Raw genomic sequence first — 19854 nt, forward strand, 5'->3', positions numbered from 1 at the left:
TAAAGTAATGTGTTCATTAATATTAACACAAAATATGCATACTTATCCTGTAAACTGACACGTTCTAAGCGCGACCGCTACGGTCGCAGGTTCGAATCCTGCCTCGGGCATGGATGTGTGTGATGTCCTTACGTTAGTTAGGTTTAAGTAGTTCTAAGTTCTAAGGGACTGATGAACTCAGAAGTTAAGTCCCTTAGTGCTCAGAGCCATATGAACCATTTTTTGACATGTTCTACATCATTTCGATGAAAGATTCGTTCGAAACATGTAACTAACAAACGTCCTCCTTAGTGTCATTGTCGTCTTACCATTGCACCACTTAAAACAGCTCTCACGACGGAACTGGATCTGATTTGGAGCACAATTCCTCTAATATGAAGCTTCACTGACCCGCTTTTATACTCGATATTTTCCAACGAGCCACTGCCACATTTAGTAGCAAGTGCTGTCCGCGAAAGTACTGCAGCTTACCTTGTTCCATCCAACCGTGTTTGTTTCTATCGGTTATTTCTATCGTACCGATTTTTAGTCGACTCCTAAATGGAAAAAGATATTTTCTTCCTTCTCCTACAGTTTTGTGATGCACCGCTGTCACAGTATGAAATCAAGAGTAATATTTCCTGAAAAAAAAATTTTAAACGGTGCTTGGATATTTATAATCAGATCAGCGCAACCTGAATGAGTGTTGTTTTTACTAGAATACTACAAACAGTATTGCCATCACTTTGACAGGCGTACCATATCACTGCCAAATGCTATGCATGGAGTCCAAGAGTAATTGGCACCACCTTTATCAACAGGCCACGGTGTTAAGCGAGCAGTGTATCGTGACAGTCGGCCGCCACCGTAAACAAATGACAAGAGAGGAGCGGTGTGAGGGAATAAGGCTCCCATCCCAAGCCCGCGTTCTGTAACTACACGAAAGCAGAACTGACATAACGGTAATAGAGATCGCTTTTTTCTTTTGTTGTGGTGAGAGTCGCACTCGAATGCCTTTCAGCAACAGGATTAGTCTCTTCACTCATTTCAAAGTACGAAATAATCAAGCAATCCATAAAACAAAGCTACTTGCAGTACGCATAGAATTTTGTAGTGGCTACAGCGCAGTTGTTTACTGCGGTTCGCAGTGGTAGTTAAGGCCCGACCTCTAACGTTAGCTTACGCAACAGTAGTCCAAACACTACCCACCTAAAACTGCCGCTATATAGTGTCCGCATAATATAAACGTTTGAGTACAGTGGTATACCGACAGCTGCAATGAACAGACTTTCTCGTCACGTATTTCAAGTTTGTCACATTTCTCTTAGTCCCTTCACGTTAGTTTTCCCACTCGTCAGCAATTCAATCTCGAAGAAATCCGTAGCTTTCTCGAATCTGACTCAGTAAACACGTGCACATTTTCGCTGAGTCAACAAAGACCAAATCCGATTGCGTCTCTGCGATGCGAAGTACATGGTGTCCCGTGGGGAACGGTGTTTGGGAGGTTTATCGATTTTGTTGAAGACAGCTCTGTAGGAGGCAGGTTAAGAATCTTCTACGAAGCGGTCACCGTAATTCCACGACATTTCAGATTGCAGCGAGCGGGCGCGATAGAGAAGTTGTAAATTTTAATGCGGTTAGCCTTGATTGAGGAAATTTCTCAATGCCGGCCGTGTTCATTATTGAAATACACAGCTCTTTGACACACTAACATCTCCTCTTACTTCGTTCATTATCGTATTTCACAAAAGAAAACGTTTTAATGACACAGCCGTCGCCGTCTGTCTTACATCACACGTGCGTATCTGTAGTTTGACTTGCAGTTCATTACACATAACGCACTTAGCAATCTGGTTAATTTTTCTCTTGATTGTCTTCTTAGTAATTTTCCATCGAGCATTTAATTTTTGAAGCCATTAGGCCAGATTGCCTTTTCTATCTCTGTGGTGACAATCAGCGTTCTTTTTCCGTTAACTTCGTTCAGAACTATCTCATGGATTTTTTCTTCCAGTCTAGGAAATTTTTGTGACTTTTCTCCACATTTTTGCCATTGCTGCTGTGATTTTTAGTCTTTCTGTCTCTCCGAAGTCTGTGAATCCGGACTGATCGTTCCATATTTTTCTTTGCCACTTTCTGGACGTTCTAATACCACAAAACTGTATATTTTGTGAAGGTGCCCGGGAGACGTACGGTAGTTAAGATATAGTAGAACTGGTGTATTGTCTAATCAAAATGCAGCAGCGTCTTACGTACAAACTCTTGCATCTAAATAAACTGAATTTAATATGACCACCAAAATACAAAAAATTTTGTAGGACACAACGTTAATTGTACGTGTAGACAATGAATCGTTTGGGAGTCTAAGAAACTCCCTTTAACACTCTGCACAAATAATGGTAGAATAAAGCGTGCTATTAAAAAGAAAAAGCAGTGCAATTCAGAATGAAGCAGAAAGTTTAATATACTAATAATTTTTTTCCTGAATCTTCACCAGTTGAAGAATTGTGTCAGGAAGAAATATTGATTAACTGCTCAGTACGTTTCGCTGCCTGCTACAATTTTGTCAGAATATATTTCAAGTTTTAAAGACGAGATACTGATTAATTCGTCAGTAAATTTCATTTCCTTCCATATCTTCATCAGTACGAATTTCGAGGTTTGAAGGATTACGTTGAACAGCTTCGATGAACTAACATTAAGCAGACCATTAAGGAAATGGCAGAACGAGAAGTAGGTACGGACATGAAGATACCTGGGACAAGAATCAGACGAGTGCACTGTGGTAAGAGATTGTTGCTTTTAACCGTCATTTTCGGACTGCCTTTATACTAAGGACAAGATATGTACACCAGTTGAAGTAGCTACGAACCTGAACTGAACAAATCGATTTGCGCAGTGTACATAACTAGAGTGGGTTTCAAAGCCCACACCGGGAAAGATACGTCGTCGTATCCCTAAGTCAGTAGAGGCCGAATTCCTCCCCAATCTTCTTTACAGCTGAATTTACAAACAAGTGTGAAATAGTGAAGATCATGCGTATGATATGCATTTACTCATTTTCTCTTGTTTGCAAACCGATCCAAATCCTAATTTTTTTGCGTTATTGAAATTATTCTGCATTCCTTCTGATTAATCACTACATCTGATCTCTAGAGAAAGTTTCCAAAAAAAATTTTACAGTTTTCATAATATTTAACAGTTTTTTACCAATATAGCACGTTCGCTGACTCCTCATTGCGTAGTGAATGCGGGGAACTTACTCGAAATGTTGCGCTCTCCCCATGTGGTGGGAGATTGATTGCAGCCAGTTAAACAGCCACACATTTTATCGTAGCCTCAGGTCACATTCTACCCCAGGCAAAATAAAGCTGCATTTGCTGGCAGACTTCATCTTACGTAGGATAATCTGAGTTGAGTGCACGGAGAGGGCTCTGTAATTAGTAGCTCTATGTTCGGTTGAATAAATTGTAAGGGAAGTAGAACCTCTGATATGCTGAATTAAAGACTTCCTGCTCTCTTAAAACAGAGCAAATTATTTTTGACCTCTTTTGTTTCAACTTTTATATTCTGCTGACAATCTTTTCAAACGGGGCTACTGAGATTACTTTTCTAGCGATAAAGTAGTGTCAGAGACTGATAAAGACCAGTTAAACTCCATCACCAAAGAAGACGAAGTAAATATTCCTGAATTCCAATCAAGATCAACTTCCAAGATAAGAAACGTAGAAGTACATATCCTCGGCGTAACAAAGCAGCTTAAATCACCTAACAAAGGCAAGGCCTCCGGTCCAGATTATATACCAGTCAGGTTCCTCTCAGAGTATGCTGATAAAATAGCTTCATTTTTAGCAATTATACACTCCTGGAAATTGAAATAAGAACACCGTGAATTCATTGTCCCAGGAAGGGGAAACTTTATTGACACATTCCTGGGGTCAGATACATCACATGATCACACTTACAGAACCACAGGCACATAGACACAGGAAACAGAGCATGCACAATGTCGGCACTAGTACAGTGTATATCCACCTTTCGCAGCAATGCAGGCTGCTATTCTCCCATGGAGACGATCGTAGAGATGCTGGATGTAGTCCTGTGGAACGGCTTGCCATGCCATTTCCACCTGGCGCCTCAGTTGGACCAGCGTTCGTGCTGGACGTGCAGACCGCGTGAGACGACGCTTCATCCAGTCCCAAACATGCTCAATGGGGGACAGATCCGGAGATCTTGCTGGTCAGGGTAGTTGACTTACACCTTCTAGAGCACGGTGGGTGGCACGGGATACATGCGGACGTGCATTGTCCTGTTGGAACAGCAAGTTCCCTTGCCGGTCTAGGAATGGTACAACGATGGGTTCGATGACGGTTTGGATGTACCGTGCACTATTCAGTGTCCCCTCGACGATCACCAGTGGTGTACGGCCAGTGTAGGAGATCGCTCCCCACACCATGATGCCGGGTGTTGGCCCTGTGTGCCTCGGTCGTATGCAGTCCTGATTGTGGCGCTCACCTGCACGGCGCCAAACACGCATACGACCATCATTGGCACCAAGGCAGAAGCGACTCTCATCGCTGAAGACGACACGTCTCCATTCGTCCCTCCATTCACGCCTGTCGCGACACCACTGGAGGCGGGCTGCACGATGTTGGGGCGTGAGCGGAAGACGGCCTAACGGTGTGCGGAACCGTAGCCCAGCTTCATGGAGACGGTTGCGAATGGTCCTCGCCGATACCCCAGGAGCAACAGTGTCCCTAATTTGCTGGGAAGTGGCGGTGCGGTCCCCTACGGCACTGCGTAGGATCCTACGGTCTTGGCGTGCATCCGTGCGTCGCTGCGGTCCGGTCCCAGGTCGACGGGCACGTGCACCTTCCGCCGACCACTGGCGACAACATCGATGTACTGTGGAGACCTCACGCCCCACGTGTTGAGCAATTCGGCGGTACGTCCACCCGGCCTCCCGCATGCCCACTATACGCCCTCGCTCAAAGTCCGTCAACTGCACATACGGTTCATGTCCACGCTGTCGCGGCATGCTACCAGTGTTAAAGACTGCGATGGAGCTCCGTATGCCACGGCAAACTGGCTGACACTGACGGCGGCGGTGCACAAATGCTGCGCAGCTAGCGCCATTCGACGGCCAACACCGCGGTTCCTGGTGTGTCTGCTGTGCCGTGCGTGTGATCATTGCTTGTACAGCCCTCTCGCAGTGTCCGGAGCAAGTATGGTGGGTCTGACACACCGGTGTCAATGTGTTCTTTTTTCCATTTCCAGGAGTGTATACAGCCACTCGCTCACAGAAAGATCCGTACCTGGAAAATTGCTCTAGTCACACCAATACCCAAAAACGGAAGCACGAGTAATCCACTGTATTACAGGCCTATGTTACTAACGTCTATTTGCAGTAGGGTTTTGGAACATATACTGTATTCGAGCATTTGAGTGGTACCTCGAAGAAAACGATTTATTGACACATAGTCAGCATGGATTCAGAAAATATCGTTCTTGTAAAACACAACTAGCTCTTTATACTCGTGACGTAATGTGCTATCGACAGGGGATATCAAATTGATTCCATATTTTTAGGTTTTCAGGCTTTCGACACTGTTTCTCACAAGCGTCTTGTAACCAAACTGCGTGCCTACGGAGTATCGCCACAGTTGTGCGACTGGATTCGTGATTTCCTGTCAGAAAGGTCACAGTTCATAGTAATAGACGGAAAGTCATTGGCTAAGACAAAAGTAATATTCGGCGTTCCCCAAGGAAGTGCTATAGGCCCCCTATTGTTCCTGATCTATATTAACGACATAGGAGACAATCTGAGTAGCCGTCTTAGATTGCATGCAGATGATGCTGTCATTTACCATCTTGTAAAGTCATCATTTGATAAAAACGACTTGCAAAATGATTTAGATAAGATTTCTGTATGGTGCGAAAAGTGGCAATTGACTCTGAATAAAGAAAAGTGTGAAGTTATTCACATGAGTACTAAAAGAAATCAGCTAAATTTCGATTACGCGATGAGTCACACAAATCTGAAGGCTGTAAATTCAGCTAAATACTTAGGGATTACAATTACAAATAACCTAAATTGGAATGATCACATAGATAATATTGTGGGTACAGCAAACCAAAGACTGCTATTAATTGGCAGAAAACTTAGAACGTGCAACAGGTCTACTAAACAGATTGCTTACACCACGCTTGTCCACCCTATTCTGAGGTATTGCTGTGCGGTGTGGGATCCGCATCAGGTAGGACTGGTGGATGACATCGAAAAAATACAAAAAGGACAGCTCGTTTTGTAAATATGGGATATAGTGTCACAGACATGATACGTGAATTGGAGTGGCTATCATTAAAACAAAGGCGTTTTTCGTTGCGACGGGATCTTCTCATGAAATTTCAATCACCAGTTTTCTCCTCCGGTTGCGAAAACATTTTGTTGGCACCCACCTACACAGGGAGAAATGATCATCACGATAAAATAAGAGAAATCAGGGATCGTACAGAAAAATTTAAGTGCTCGTTTTTCCCGCGTGCCCTTCTGGAGTGGGACGGTAGAGAGACACCCTTAAGGTGGTTCATTGAACCCTCTGCCAGGCACTTTATTGTGAATAGCAGAGTAATCACTTAGATGTAGATGTAGAAATAGACACATGTCACTGGAATAGAAAATTCACGTTGAATATGCTACGATTGTTGAGAGTATCCCCCGAAATGATACGTAAAACATAACTTATCGTTGAACTGAATAAGTTGGGATATCAGTCACATTTTAGCATGCTGGACATGCGTTCGGGCGGACGACGATTCAAACCCGCGTTGGACCATCCAGATTTAGGTTTCCCGTGATTTCCCTAAATCGCTTTAGGCACATGCTAAGATGGTTCCTATTAAATTACATTGCTGATTTAAATTTACTATGTTTCATCATCAGTCACTGTTATATCGAGATCACTAAGCAATCAAAAGCGCCTGATTTCAATAGCTTTGATGCTAATTTTTTTGCTATGTTCTTCTAAAATTTTCTACCTTCTATATGTGCCACAGTCATTGTTCTCTATAATAAGTTTTAGGTGTTCTGAATTTCATTTGCACGTTGACTTTCTTACTGTGCAATTCCTTTCAGTGATGCCTTAATTCTTATCCTAACGCAGTAAACTGTAACGTTTTGAATGATCTGCGATGTGTTGCGACGGTTGTAGACTTCCATTCGGGAGACTGTAATGTAATAACATCAGCTCGTGAAACGTGTGATGTAGGAGTTATAAGGACAAAAGTGGCTAGAAGAGTAAGTTACTGCCGACAATATAGTGGTAGGGTAGCAAAGACCTTTCCAAAACGTGTGCAGGGAAGAAGATTCAAGTGCGTCAGTTTGGAAGTAGCTCTATTTAGCAATGTTCAATGGTGTGGGATTAAAGAAGTATGCGTTCATGCCACGAGAAATTTATCGCATAATTTGGACTCTTCTAATGTGAATTCAAGATGGCTACTATCTTTGCAAATAATTCCAAAAAGGTGGTAATTCCTTTTTTCGCAACTGCATCCGGGGATCGATAATGTTTGACTGTCGTGGGGAAATTGAAATATATAGTCAAAACGACGCTCACTGCTAAGTTAAACATAAAATTGTGAATGAGATAAAACAGGACTAAGATCACCGTTTAGGACTTGATGTAATAACGAAAATTGGCGTGACATGTGATGCTGTTGTTGTGGGAGTAATAGTTAGCACAGTAATTTACTACTGACAATGCAATTACAGGTTCACTTTCTCACCGACGAAATCGAAACTAGTTACAATTGCATAGGTGCCAATTATATATGACTATGTCGATTCGCCAGTATTCACCATCAAACTATTTTACAGGAAAAAAGGTTACAAGGGACTAATATTCTGATAGTACTGCAGTATTGCAGCATGGAGGAAGAAAGGACGGAATAACTGTATAATTTGGACTGGGAGCAGACTGGAGAGGTGAGACCAACTTATAGTTTTCTTGTGATATTCAAACTGATTGCGAATAGTAACTTCTTTAAAAATGATAGTGGTAGTAGCTGCGGTTAAAAGAAATAAGAGGTAGACATAAGGGATATATCAAATGTGTTATATCACGGCGAAATAAGATTTATTATACAAATACTGAATTATAACACATACATATAGGGGCTGACATGAATTTGGATGATAACGGATATTGCCGAACGAACAAACAATGGAAGTGGGACACTGAAAAGTTAAGAAGAAACCAGGCAGCATATTATATACACAAATGTTCAATAGAAACCAAGATGAATACGGTAGAGAGGGGAGTAAGCTTGTTCAGCTCATTGTAGACATAGCAAAGGCAGGGGCTAAATGTCTGCGGATAAGTGATGTCAATTTATAGCTAATCAGAGAAAGTAATACAAAAAAGTAAAGATGCGAAATGAGATCAGCAGTGCAAGCTACAAAAAAGTAAAGATGCGAAATGAGATCAGCAGTGCAAGCTAAATAGGAATAAATTTAACGGTTAGTTTCAAGAAACTGTGAATATGAAGGACTTCTAGATTTGAAAATTCCTTATTAAAAATTGAAGTTATGCTGTGTCCTTGAAGATTAGCTACAAGCAAACCGCAGCATAAACAAATATATAACTATTAAAAGTTTATTGGGCAAAGGAAAATCTGTGACGGTAACCTCCCTTAAAGGCATCCTCCAAAAAGGCAACAATAAACGTAGCTTGCATTCCGAAAAGGAGGTATGATTTGGTTGAGAATAAAAGTTCGAAGTTCTGAAGTCAGTATTCGCCAAAATGGCCGCCGAAGGTCCCTTAGGTCCTGAGTTGATGGTAACTAATATTCATTAGTTGTGACCAGTAAGACGATTAGAAACAAAATGCTTGAAACTTAACGAAAACGTAATGCCATTACAGAGGTGTGTACCATGCCAGTTCTCGAAACTGCCTTTTCGTGATAAATGCTCTTACCATATGAGCTAACTAAAGAGGTGAACACGGCAAGTGGCATAACGTGATTTGCCAGAAACTTCGCTCCGTGGAAGAGAAGCCAAAATTAGCTAAAATGTGTGTCAGCTTATCTGTTGATACTAGACAGTTTCTGAAAAAATTACTGTCAAAGGTTTCAACGGAATTTACATCCCTAGCAGCGCGAATTAAGATCAGCCCAACTGGTGGCATAGTGACTTTTGTGTCTCGTGTTCGACAACCGACTATTTTTTTATCTGTTTTTATTTCATTTTTTTTCCATTCATCTATCCGTATCCGTAGAAGGTAGTCACGCGAGTATTTCTTAGCAAGTTAAGGGATACAATGGCGTTCCATTATTTGTAAAGCTGCGACTGAGTTTTACAATACGTGTCATAGCTTTATTATGTAATACATGTGTGTATGGTGTTTTTTGGGGGGTTAAAACCTTTTTAAATTTTCATGTTCCTATATTCAATTCGTATTTCAATTCTTCATTCTCATTTTTTGCTTTTCTATTTATTCTTCTGAAAGATTTGGTGCACTAACGTGGATGATACTGATCGCAGAAACATTCAAAACATAGAAATTCCGAACATTAAGAACATTGCGTAAATCAGGCTTGTCACACTGACAATTTTTTCGTATGAATCTCACTCGAAATATACACGTCGTTAACATTGGTCAAGATTTCATTTGCCGGCAATAATTTCGTATCAAATCGCGCATAACGAATCGCTTTCCGATAACTGGCGCTTGCTAGTAATTACGAAACAAAATACACTACAGGAATTCACTGAGACAATTTCAAATGATTCTTCCATTAATTTATTGTCTCCACTGAGCAAAGTTCCTGGGTAATCACTGCCTGCATTCGTATTTCCTGGCGGTCTGTGTTTCTCTGCGTGCCTCAACTGAGATGGTAATAACATCGGCTTCAGACTACAGTGAGATGTGTTTCGGTCTGTCAGAGAGTTTAGTAACATGGTATACTCTACTGCTGAGTCAACGATTACATCTGAAGTGAGAACGAAATTGTTGTTTGTAAGCGTTGCCACCGTAGAGATCAACGGTAAAGTAGCAACTCTTGACGTGACAGCTCAGTCCCACCCAGTCTGCTCCTTGCAGGTAGACAACCAGCCAGCCGTGCCGTTATCTGAGAACTCGCCCCGGCCGTCGGCTCTCGCCCTAGTGTGCCTGCTACCATGTATCCCGTACAGTACAATACATATTCAAAGCTGCCGCTTCCTGCTGCAATCCTTCCTTCCTTCCCTGCCCTGCAGGAACTCCGAGACCGGACAATAGACAGACTTCCATTGTCGCTCGAGCACCTGTGCGTCCAAGGCCGGGCGGACATCCTCTGCTCCTGAAGGGCTGAGAACAATTTCACTGGTCGCCAGACGTAAAGGACAGTACATGCTTAGAAGCAAGTTGGTGTACGTCCACCTCATCACTCGTCTCTTCCACTCGACGTTACGACCTTTTGTATTACAGTACGTCGCAGACTAAATGCCTGTAGTGGGGTCTAGTTAAACTGCGCTACTTGGAAAATCCATTCGCATAATTTGTATGACAGGGTTACACATTTTGAAATTGTTTGGCAGAACAGGATTTCTTTCTCTGTGTCTGGATTCCGATGAAGCGATCTATTACCTGGACGTATCCGAACGTACTGTACAGTTCGTGGAGCATATTGTATTCTCAAGTCAGTAAAACCGTCTGTATAAATGTGCAATGGGCATGAATTATCTAACCTGCTACCGACTTGTTTTATCTTCAGAATTTATGAAGTAATCCGTGATATAGATACGTAAATAAATGTAAATGTAAAATTCAGTTCTCAGCAATGAAGTGCGAATAGGCAGGGGGGGGGGGGGAGGGGGGGGGGGGGGAGGTTGGGATAGAAGCACTCTGCTGGATGCTGCAAACTACCATCGGCATCACAAGTGGTAAGAAGAGGTTGTACTCCCTCCGTCCCCTTCCCTTTTCCCCTTTGTCGTGACGACCACATATGTAATTCAGTTATTTCTGTGGCCTGTCTATCATGGTACTGGGAGATTGCAATTTTGATAGTGCAGATGTCCTCCCGCGTAAGTGTGGAAGCGAGAATCTCAACCTTGTACCCTCTCAGTGGGAAATTGACTCTCATTTTGATCTCAGTCTTCACTGTATGGGGCTATTAAATATCCTTTTATTTGCATGGTAATCGAAAGTGATCAGTTGACTGTGTGGTTGGGCCGGGGTTACAACACATCAAGAAAAATGATAGCATTTAAACAGTTATGTATTGAAATTCGCAGCTGCCGCAAATAGTCTTCACAACGTTCTGATAGAATAGAGAAGTTACTGTAGGAAGTGACTTGCACAATGTTGATAAACGTTTAAAGGCGGACAGGCATTACTGAAGGGCTGCCAAACAGTAGGTTCTAACAAAGTGATGTCATTGCATTAGAGGCTAAATTCTACTTATTCACAGTTGACACTTCGCCGGAATGATTTCTAGATATACCACGGAAATAACTGATTCATACATATGAGAGTGGTCGTTACGACAGAGAGGAAAATATCGCGGGTTACATCATAAATTCGAAAGATAAAACAAGTGGGTAGCAGATTAGGTAATTCATGTCCATCTCACATTTATACAGATGGTTTTACTGAATTAAGAGTAAAATATATCTGACGGTTATAATTAAAGCGCAGAAACTCACAGAGGTCCAATATGAGCTGTCATTATCGTACCTCAGCGAAACCAGATAAGTATTGTAATACATTAATGCGCAGTTGATTTACTCTGTAAGAAAAAATGTTGCAAATTTTGCTACCACGTGCAAATTGAAACTGTAAAAGCCAAAAAGACGTATATTATTATGTAATCATTTCTATGTGTAATGCATTAGGAACTAGACACTGTTGAATATGAGCACCGAAGACGCCTACGAGATGTTTTGCAGCGCCACATTGGCGCATGGTGGCCAAAATTGCAACTAAGTTTTTCCAGCGCTAATCGGCTCCACATTAACGCATTAGCATGTTTAACAATATTCGCTGCCATATGATAATTACAGCATACATTGGACCTAAGTGAGTATCTGCACTTTAAGTATAATCACCTCGTACATTGCACGTGAGACACACACTAATATTATCATAACTGATAAGCTAAAACACTATGACCACTGCCCATGGCGACTTTGGATGCCACCTGCTGGCTATTCGGACGCCACAACAAAAGTATGTTAAGCGTTTCGGATGCTGTGGTAAAAAGTACGTAAGCGGAGCAGACACGGACCGGGGATCACCCTAGTGAAGACATGGGATGAAAATGGGAGAATCCTTTGAAATAAGAGACTTTGGCAGAGGGTAGATTATTATTATTACTCAAAGCCGGTGAACGAGTATCTCGAAAGCGTCGAAGCTGGTCGAAGTTCGCGGGATACTATCGTGAGTTCTACTGCAAGAGGTAGGATAGTGAGACGACCACAGACACTAAGTTATTGGAGGTCCACGATTCTTCGCAGAATGTAGGATTCTGAGGCTTGTCTGCTCTGTAAAGTAGTACTAAGGGTGACCTGTGGCATCTCTGCCGAATCATTACAATGCTGGTGGACGCACAAACGTTTTGGAGCATTTCGTTCACTGTACATTGTTGAACAAGGAGCTCCGTAGCACACCACCCCTAGATGTTCACATGTTGACCTAACGACGTCGTCACTCACGATTGGAATGGACACGCGACCATTGGGGTACGACCGTCCATCAATGGAAACGTGTCGCTTTCTCGGGTGATTCACATTTTTGCGACACTAAGTCGATGTTCATCTTGACAAACACGGTTATCGAGGTGAACGGCGGCGCGAAACGTCAGGCCCGCCACTGACGCAGGCTGGTGGGAGCAGTATAATGCTTTGGGAGGCATTCCCTGTGCTTGATTGGGACCTGTCGTAGTAATCGAAGACACGCTGACAGCTGCGAACCACCTTCATCCTTTATGCTTGATTGCTTGATGCGTTCCCAGACGGCGACGTCGTCTCTCAGCGGTAACATAATTGTCCGTGTCTCTGGGTTAGAACCGTGCTACACTGGTTTGAGGAGCATTATAGTGAACACACGTTGATGTCTCGGCCACCAGATTCCCATGATTTAAATCCTATGGAAATTATCTGGGTCGCTATAGGGTGACATCATTGCGTTCGTTAGCCAGCGAACCATAAGGCGAATTATATGACCTTTACGTAGATATCTAATGCCACGTACTTCCGCAAACCTATCAACAAATGTCTTATCCCTGATACGCAGGTTCGAATCCTGCCTCGGGCATGGATGTGTGTGATGTCCTTAGGTTAGTTAGGTTTAAGTAGTTCTAAGTTCTAGGGGACTGATGACCACAGCAGTTGAGTCCCATAGTGCTCAGAGCCATTTATGAACCTGATACGCATAATTAGGGGTCTATTTCGTTCCAAAGACATACAAACAAGCTGTTAAGAAGCAGGTCATAGCGTTTTGACTCATCGCTGTATATACGGTATTACAATAATTTCAGCATTATCAACATTGTAGAGGTTTATTTTCTCTCCTCATTACTTCATTTTCGTAGCAATAAAAATAACATTGTTGTTGTAGTGGCCTTCAGTTCGGAGACAGTATTGCTGCAGCTCTCCATGATTACTCTACTCTGTGGAGAACCCTTCAGCTCCCAATAACTGCTACAACCTACATCCTTCTAAATCTGCTCCATCTCGTGGTCTCCCTCTACGATTTTCCCTTCTCCCCTTCCAACGCCACCATACAACAGCTATGCTCTACACTGATGATTCCTTGATGTCTCAGATTGTGTCCTATCAACCGAGCCCTTCTTCTAATCGGGTTGTGCCACAGATTTCTTTTCCTCTCAGTTCTGTTCAGTAGCTCCTGTTACCAATTAATAATCAGCATTTTCTGTAGCACCGCATTACAAAATCATCTATTATATTTTTGTCTAAGCCGTTTATCGCCCATGTTCAACTTTCATACATGACGAATACTTTCGGAAAATGTTTACAAAATATCTGTTCTTCAGAGATACTTTTCTTTCCATTGGAAATTTTATTTTATATCCTTTCCACTTCAGCCATCATCAACTATTTTTCTCTCCAAATAGCAAAACACATTTATAAATGTCTCGTTTCCTAATGTAATTTCCACCGGATCACCTGATTTCATTCGGCTACATTCCATTGACCACATTCTGCTTTTGTTGATGTTCATGTTCTATTCTTCTATTAAGACATTGTCCATTCCGTCCTACTGCTCTTCCTAGCCCTGTGCTATCTCTGACAGAATTGGAATGTCATCGGCAAACCTCAAATTTTTTATTTCTTCTCTCTGAACTTTAATCTCCACTCCAGATTTTTCTTTACTGCTTGCTCACTGTTCAGATTGAATAACACGGAGGGTAAGCTAGAAACATGTCTCACTACCTTCTCAATCACTTCCGCATGACACCCCTCGACTTATATAACTGCCGTCTGGTTTTGTAGAAGTTGTAAATAGCTTTTTGCTCCCTTTATGTTACCCCTATTACCTTCCGAATTTGAAAGAGAATATTCCAGTGAACATTGTCATAAGCTTCCTGCAAGTGTGTAAACGCTGTAAACGTACTTTTGCCTTTCCTTAACCTGTCTTCTAAGAGAAGTGATAGGGTTCTCACATTTCTTCGGAGTCCAAACTGATCTTCTCCGGGTTCAATATCCACCAGTTTTTCCAATCTTCCTCTGTATAGAATTCACATTAGTATTTTGCAGCTATGATTTACTAAACTTATAGTTCGGTAATGTTCACGCCTGTCAGCTCGAAATCCACAGGTAACGCAGTCAACCGAATTCTGTCCTCTTGCGATTCAGACTCGCACCGCGCTTTTGTATGAAGGCGGATCTTTTTTATCGAAGCAGAATTGACTTTGCTCGGTCACAATCTGAAAAGTGAGAAAAAAGTACAACACTACACCAGGCTATCAGTGAGAGTGGAATGTTTCTATTACGGAATAAGTCATCTGGTATACAACGCTCTGTTGTAGACTGGCTGTTAATCCAGCGTATACGAGGAAGCTATAATTATGGTCCGCACGTTACACAAAGTAAACAGTGAAATCCTTATTTCGCGAAATCGAGGAATATATAGGCACGGAACAGCCCGGCACGCCAGCTGCTGAAGAAGCTGCCTTTTTTCGTGACTACAGTCTCTCAACAAAATGGAAAGACCTGCCGCTAGCAGCGGGAGAGGCAACAACTGTACGCTGCGTGAAATATGGCGCTATACGTTCTGGAAACACTGCTCCGGAGCCAGGGATCATTCCTTTACAGATTTCACTCCCGAGCAGTTAACCAGAGTCGTTGCAGGTGCCGGGAGCGGCTCGGGCTGGGTAGCTGAGAGGCATTCGCCTCCGGGGAACGGCAATTATTTGGAGGCGTCAGAGAATGAGCGACGACTCCCCGGAGCACCCTCACGGAGGAGCGCGCCGGTCGCACAGTTGGCCATTCGGCCAAGTTGTGCTTCGCTCCCAACTGCTGATGGAGACGAACGGCAGCCGGCAGGTGCGCGCGTCTTCCGCACCCGTAATCACCTATTGCTCCGTCTTAGCTGCTCGAAATTAGCAGCCGTTTGGATGTACGTTATCAGACAGAGAACTGTATAGTTTATTATCCTAAGTTTACGACGATGTGTATACAGGACGTTAAAACAGTATTCCGTTATTTGAGAGATGGCAGCATGTAGCAAGGCAAGGGAAAAATGCCCAGTAAAACTAGGCTGTGAAATGCATACCTTGAGTGCTATGAACATTTCTTCGTCCTCAATACAGCGAAACACGTCTCTTCTAGTGCAATACCTCTGCTGTTCCGAGCGACTTACAAAAAAATGGTTCAAATGGCTCTGAGCACTGTGGGACTTAACATCTATGGTCATTAGTCCCCTAGAACTTAGAACTACTTAAACCTAACTAACCTAAGGACATCACACAACACCCAGCCATCACGAGGCAGAGAAAATCCCTGACCCCGCCGGGAATCGAACCCGGGAACCCGGGCGTGGGAAGCGAGAACGCTACCACACGATCACGAGATGCGGGCAGAGCGACTTACAGAACGCAATAAACAAATGAGAACACCGTATTCTGTTACTGTGAAATAGCGGAGCTTCATATGAAATTTGCTTGTTATTACATACATGTAAATGTATATAGACGCTCCGCAAGGCAGCGTACGCTGATCGTGGCGGAGGGTACCCTATACCACGACTACTGCCGTCCCCTCATGCTCCACTCTCAAACAGAGCTAAGGAAAATTGATTGTCTATTGCCCCTGCATGAGCCATAATTTCTCGTATCTTATCTTCGCGGTCCTTGCACACAAAGTGTATGATGTTGTCAGTAAAATTGTTCTTCAGTCAGCCTCAAATACCGGTTCTCTAAATTTACTCAACAGTGTTCCTCGAAAAGATCGTCGCCCTTACTCCGGGGAATACCATTTGAGTTGAGTTCCCGAAGCATCTCCGTAACACTTGCATGTTGTTAGACGCTACCGGTAACAAATATAGCAACCCGCCTCTGAATTGCTTCGATGTCTTCCCTTAATCCAACCTGGTGCCAATCCAAACCACTCGAGTGTTATTCAAGAACGGGTCTCACTAGCGTCCTACATACGGTCACCTTTAAGGATGAAACACTCTTTCCTGCACTTCTCCTAGTACACTGAAATCGACCATTCGCTTTCCCAACCACAGTCCTCCCACGATCGTTCCGTTTCATATCACATTGCAACGTTGGGCCCAGGTATTTAAACCACGTGACTGTGTCAACCGGGACAATAGTACGGCTGTAGCCGAACACTACGGGTTTGTCTTTCCTAGTCACCAGCATTAATCTTCACCTTTCTACATTTAGAGCTAGCTGCCGTTGATCACTCCAACTAGAACTTTTATTGAAGTCATTTTGCATCCTCCTATAGTCACTCACCTTCCCGTACACCACAGTATCGTAAACAAACAACAGCAGGCTGTGGCACAACCTGCCCGTCAGGACATTTATGGATATAGAAAACAACAGTGGCCGTATCACACTTCCCTGGGGCTCTCCGGGCGATATGATTGACTCTGATGAATACTCGCTGTCCAGGACAACATACCGGGTTCTGTTACTTATGTAGCCTGTAGTCCTCGAGCCACTCACGTATCTGGGAACCTGTTCCGTATCCTCGTACCATCGTTTACAGATAGCAGTGGAGTACCATGTCAAATGCGTTTGGAAATATAGATATATGGAATCACCCTCATCCACAGTATATCATGCGATAAAGGGCGAGCTGCCCCAGCGATGCGTTCTAAATTATGGGTTATTCGTGTACATATGCTTTCGTCTTCTATGAATTTATTATATTGGAATTTATTGTATTGGAACATGTTCCAGACTTCCACTGCAAACCGACGTTGTTGATACTGGTCTGTCATTTTGCAGAAGCTTTATATTATCCATCTTACATATAGGAGTTACCTGTGCTTTTCCCCGTCACTTTAGACTTCGCGCTGGGTTAGACATTCGCAGTAAATGCAAGGTAACTTAGGAGCCAAATGCCGAAGAGTAATCCATATAAAACAGAATTCGGATTCCATTCGGACATGGTGCCTTACTTGTTTCCAACTCTTTCAGTAGCTTCTCGACGCCACGACCTCCACTTGTGAGCCATCGCTAACGGAAATGCTGACAGTGGTGTCAGTTCATGGTAAGGTATGCTTCTCTCCGACGTCTTAGGGAATTACGCACACTCTGAATAACTCCCGGTTGGACACGGGTGGGTTGACAGCCATGGATGAAGCGTTCCAGTACGTTAACTCATCAGTAATTGAGCTTGCGTACACCAAAGACTGCAAGTGTCCCCATAACCAAAAGTCCGAAAGATAAAGACCGGAGCGAACGAGCTGCCCAATGTACTGACCGAGCCGACAATCCATTACCCATTAATGTTTATGTGAGGTGTTTACGGACATTACGGAGACCATTAGCTAGTGCTCCATCATGCAAGAACCACATCTCAAGCCGTTGTTGTAATAGAACCTCCTCTATCAGGACAGCCGTCTTTTGACAGGAATTGAAGATACCTTGCACCAGTCAACCATTTTCGTAGCATGCGAAGTCCTGTTAGTAATCGCCAATAATTGCTGCCCGAACATTAATTAAAAGTCGATGTTTTTCTCAGCAGCGAATGTGAGCAAATGATTATACCTTTGGAGATATGCATTTTAAAGCCCGTATTTACTAGAATCTTTGTCTTGTTTTGATCAGTATTACCAGCTCCCACAATATATAGTATTTATTTCTTTTAACAGCCTGTGTACTGAGGAAATTGTCGATTCATTATGTAATATCACATAGCATCATGGTTAGGATTAATTCATCAAGCCAAGCTTCAGTCGTCCGAGTTAAAAAGCGCGCAATAGGAAGCAGTCGTGGTGTGAGCACGATCATGTCCAGCACTGACCTGTTCAAGGACCTGGGGATCACAGCTACTGCTTTCCAATATACATTCTCTTTCACGAAATTCTCAGTAAATAATATGCATCCTTATCAAAATAACAGCTCAGAATAATAATATTCATAAAACTGTAATGCCACTTGCTTTCGGCCGCAGTTACCCAAGTTACCCATTATTCAGGAACAAAGATTTTCTATACCTTGCAGGCAGCCTTGAATAATCTACAGTCTAACTATTAAATGAAATCAGTTTACCAACATAAAGCATTTATTGGTGACCAGGTCCTTCTCCTTCACTTGCGAATTACTTAGTAGCTGCTACTGATATATATATATATATATATATATATATATATATATATATATATATATATATATATATATATTACAACAATATCAAATAACGCGATTGTTGTATAAAATCTGTCTCCCTCATATCTTCAGTGCACTAGTGTGATTAATGTGTCATGAAAAGAGTTTCTGTTTGTTGATGTGTGAAAGTAGCCTGAGAGTTATCATAAGTACCTCTGAGTATAGTTTATTTAGACTACGTGTTTTGTGACGATGTTGTTATTACGACTTAAATGAATGTATTTTAAAGACTTTTTTTTACCTATTCCGCATTCAAGAGGACCATTCCAATTAGGATTGTGGAAGGGACATTACTACATCTCCTTATTTGTATACCCGTTATGTATCCCGTTTTATGATACGTTCTGCATAAACTTCAATTTCTCATTGTGGATCTCTAAAACGGAAGGTATACCTAATCTAATCTTAATCTGTTCTAACCGATAAAGGATAAATTTATCAGACTATGTCATCCGGTTTTCTGTAACAGTGGCAACGTAGTACCTGTACCAGCCAAGCCTTTGTTTAAATTTTAAGACAGCTCATAAAATGAAATGCCTTTTAATGACCATCTAATCTGGGTGTGACAGAGTACACTCGTTGTTCTAAAGTAATGATCTTGAGCTGTTTACTCGGTTTAAAACACTGTCACATAGTAACGCGTGTGAAATTACCCTGTGACGGTTTTGATCACATCAGATAATCTGCATAAAATTTCACAAGAGCTGTTGTGGATAATGTGTTATTCCTGCTGCAGTGATGTCTGTTTCCAGAGTAGCGAATCTTAATATAGGACCATCTGCTCCAAGCGTCAAATGATGAGGAATCAGTTCCTGTACGGAAGACCGCATTGTTGTTCATAATTAACTGAGGGAAGTACAAGTCGCTAGAGTGTGAAATCTGTCTCCTTCTGCTAGTAATTAACTGACAACGTCACCCACTTTTGTCGAGCGTAAAATTTGCTACGATTAACTAATCCACTACACGTCTTGTTAATAATAGTAAGCAAAGTAATTTCACAGAAGTTGAGTATCTGTCACGTAATCCATCACG

The sequence above is a fragment of the Schistocerca americana genome, chromosome 8 (genome assembly GCF_021461395.2).
Source record: "Schistocerca americana isolate TAMUIC-IGC-003095 chromosome 8, iqSchAmer2.1, whole genome shotgun sequence".
Taxonomy (NCBI): domain Eukaryota; kingdom Metazoa; phylum Arthropoda; class Insecta; order Orthoptera; family Acrididae; genus Schistocerca; species Schistocerca americana.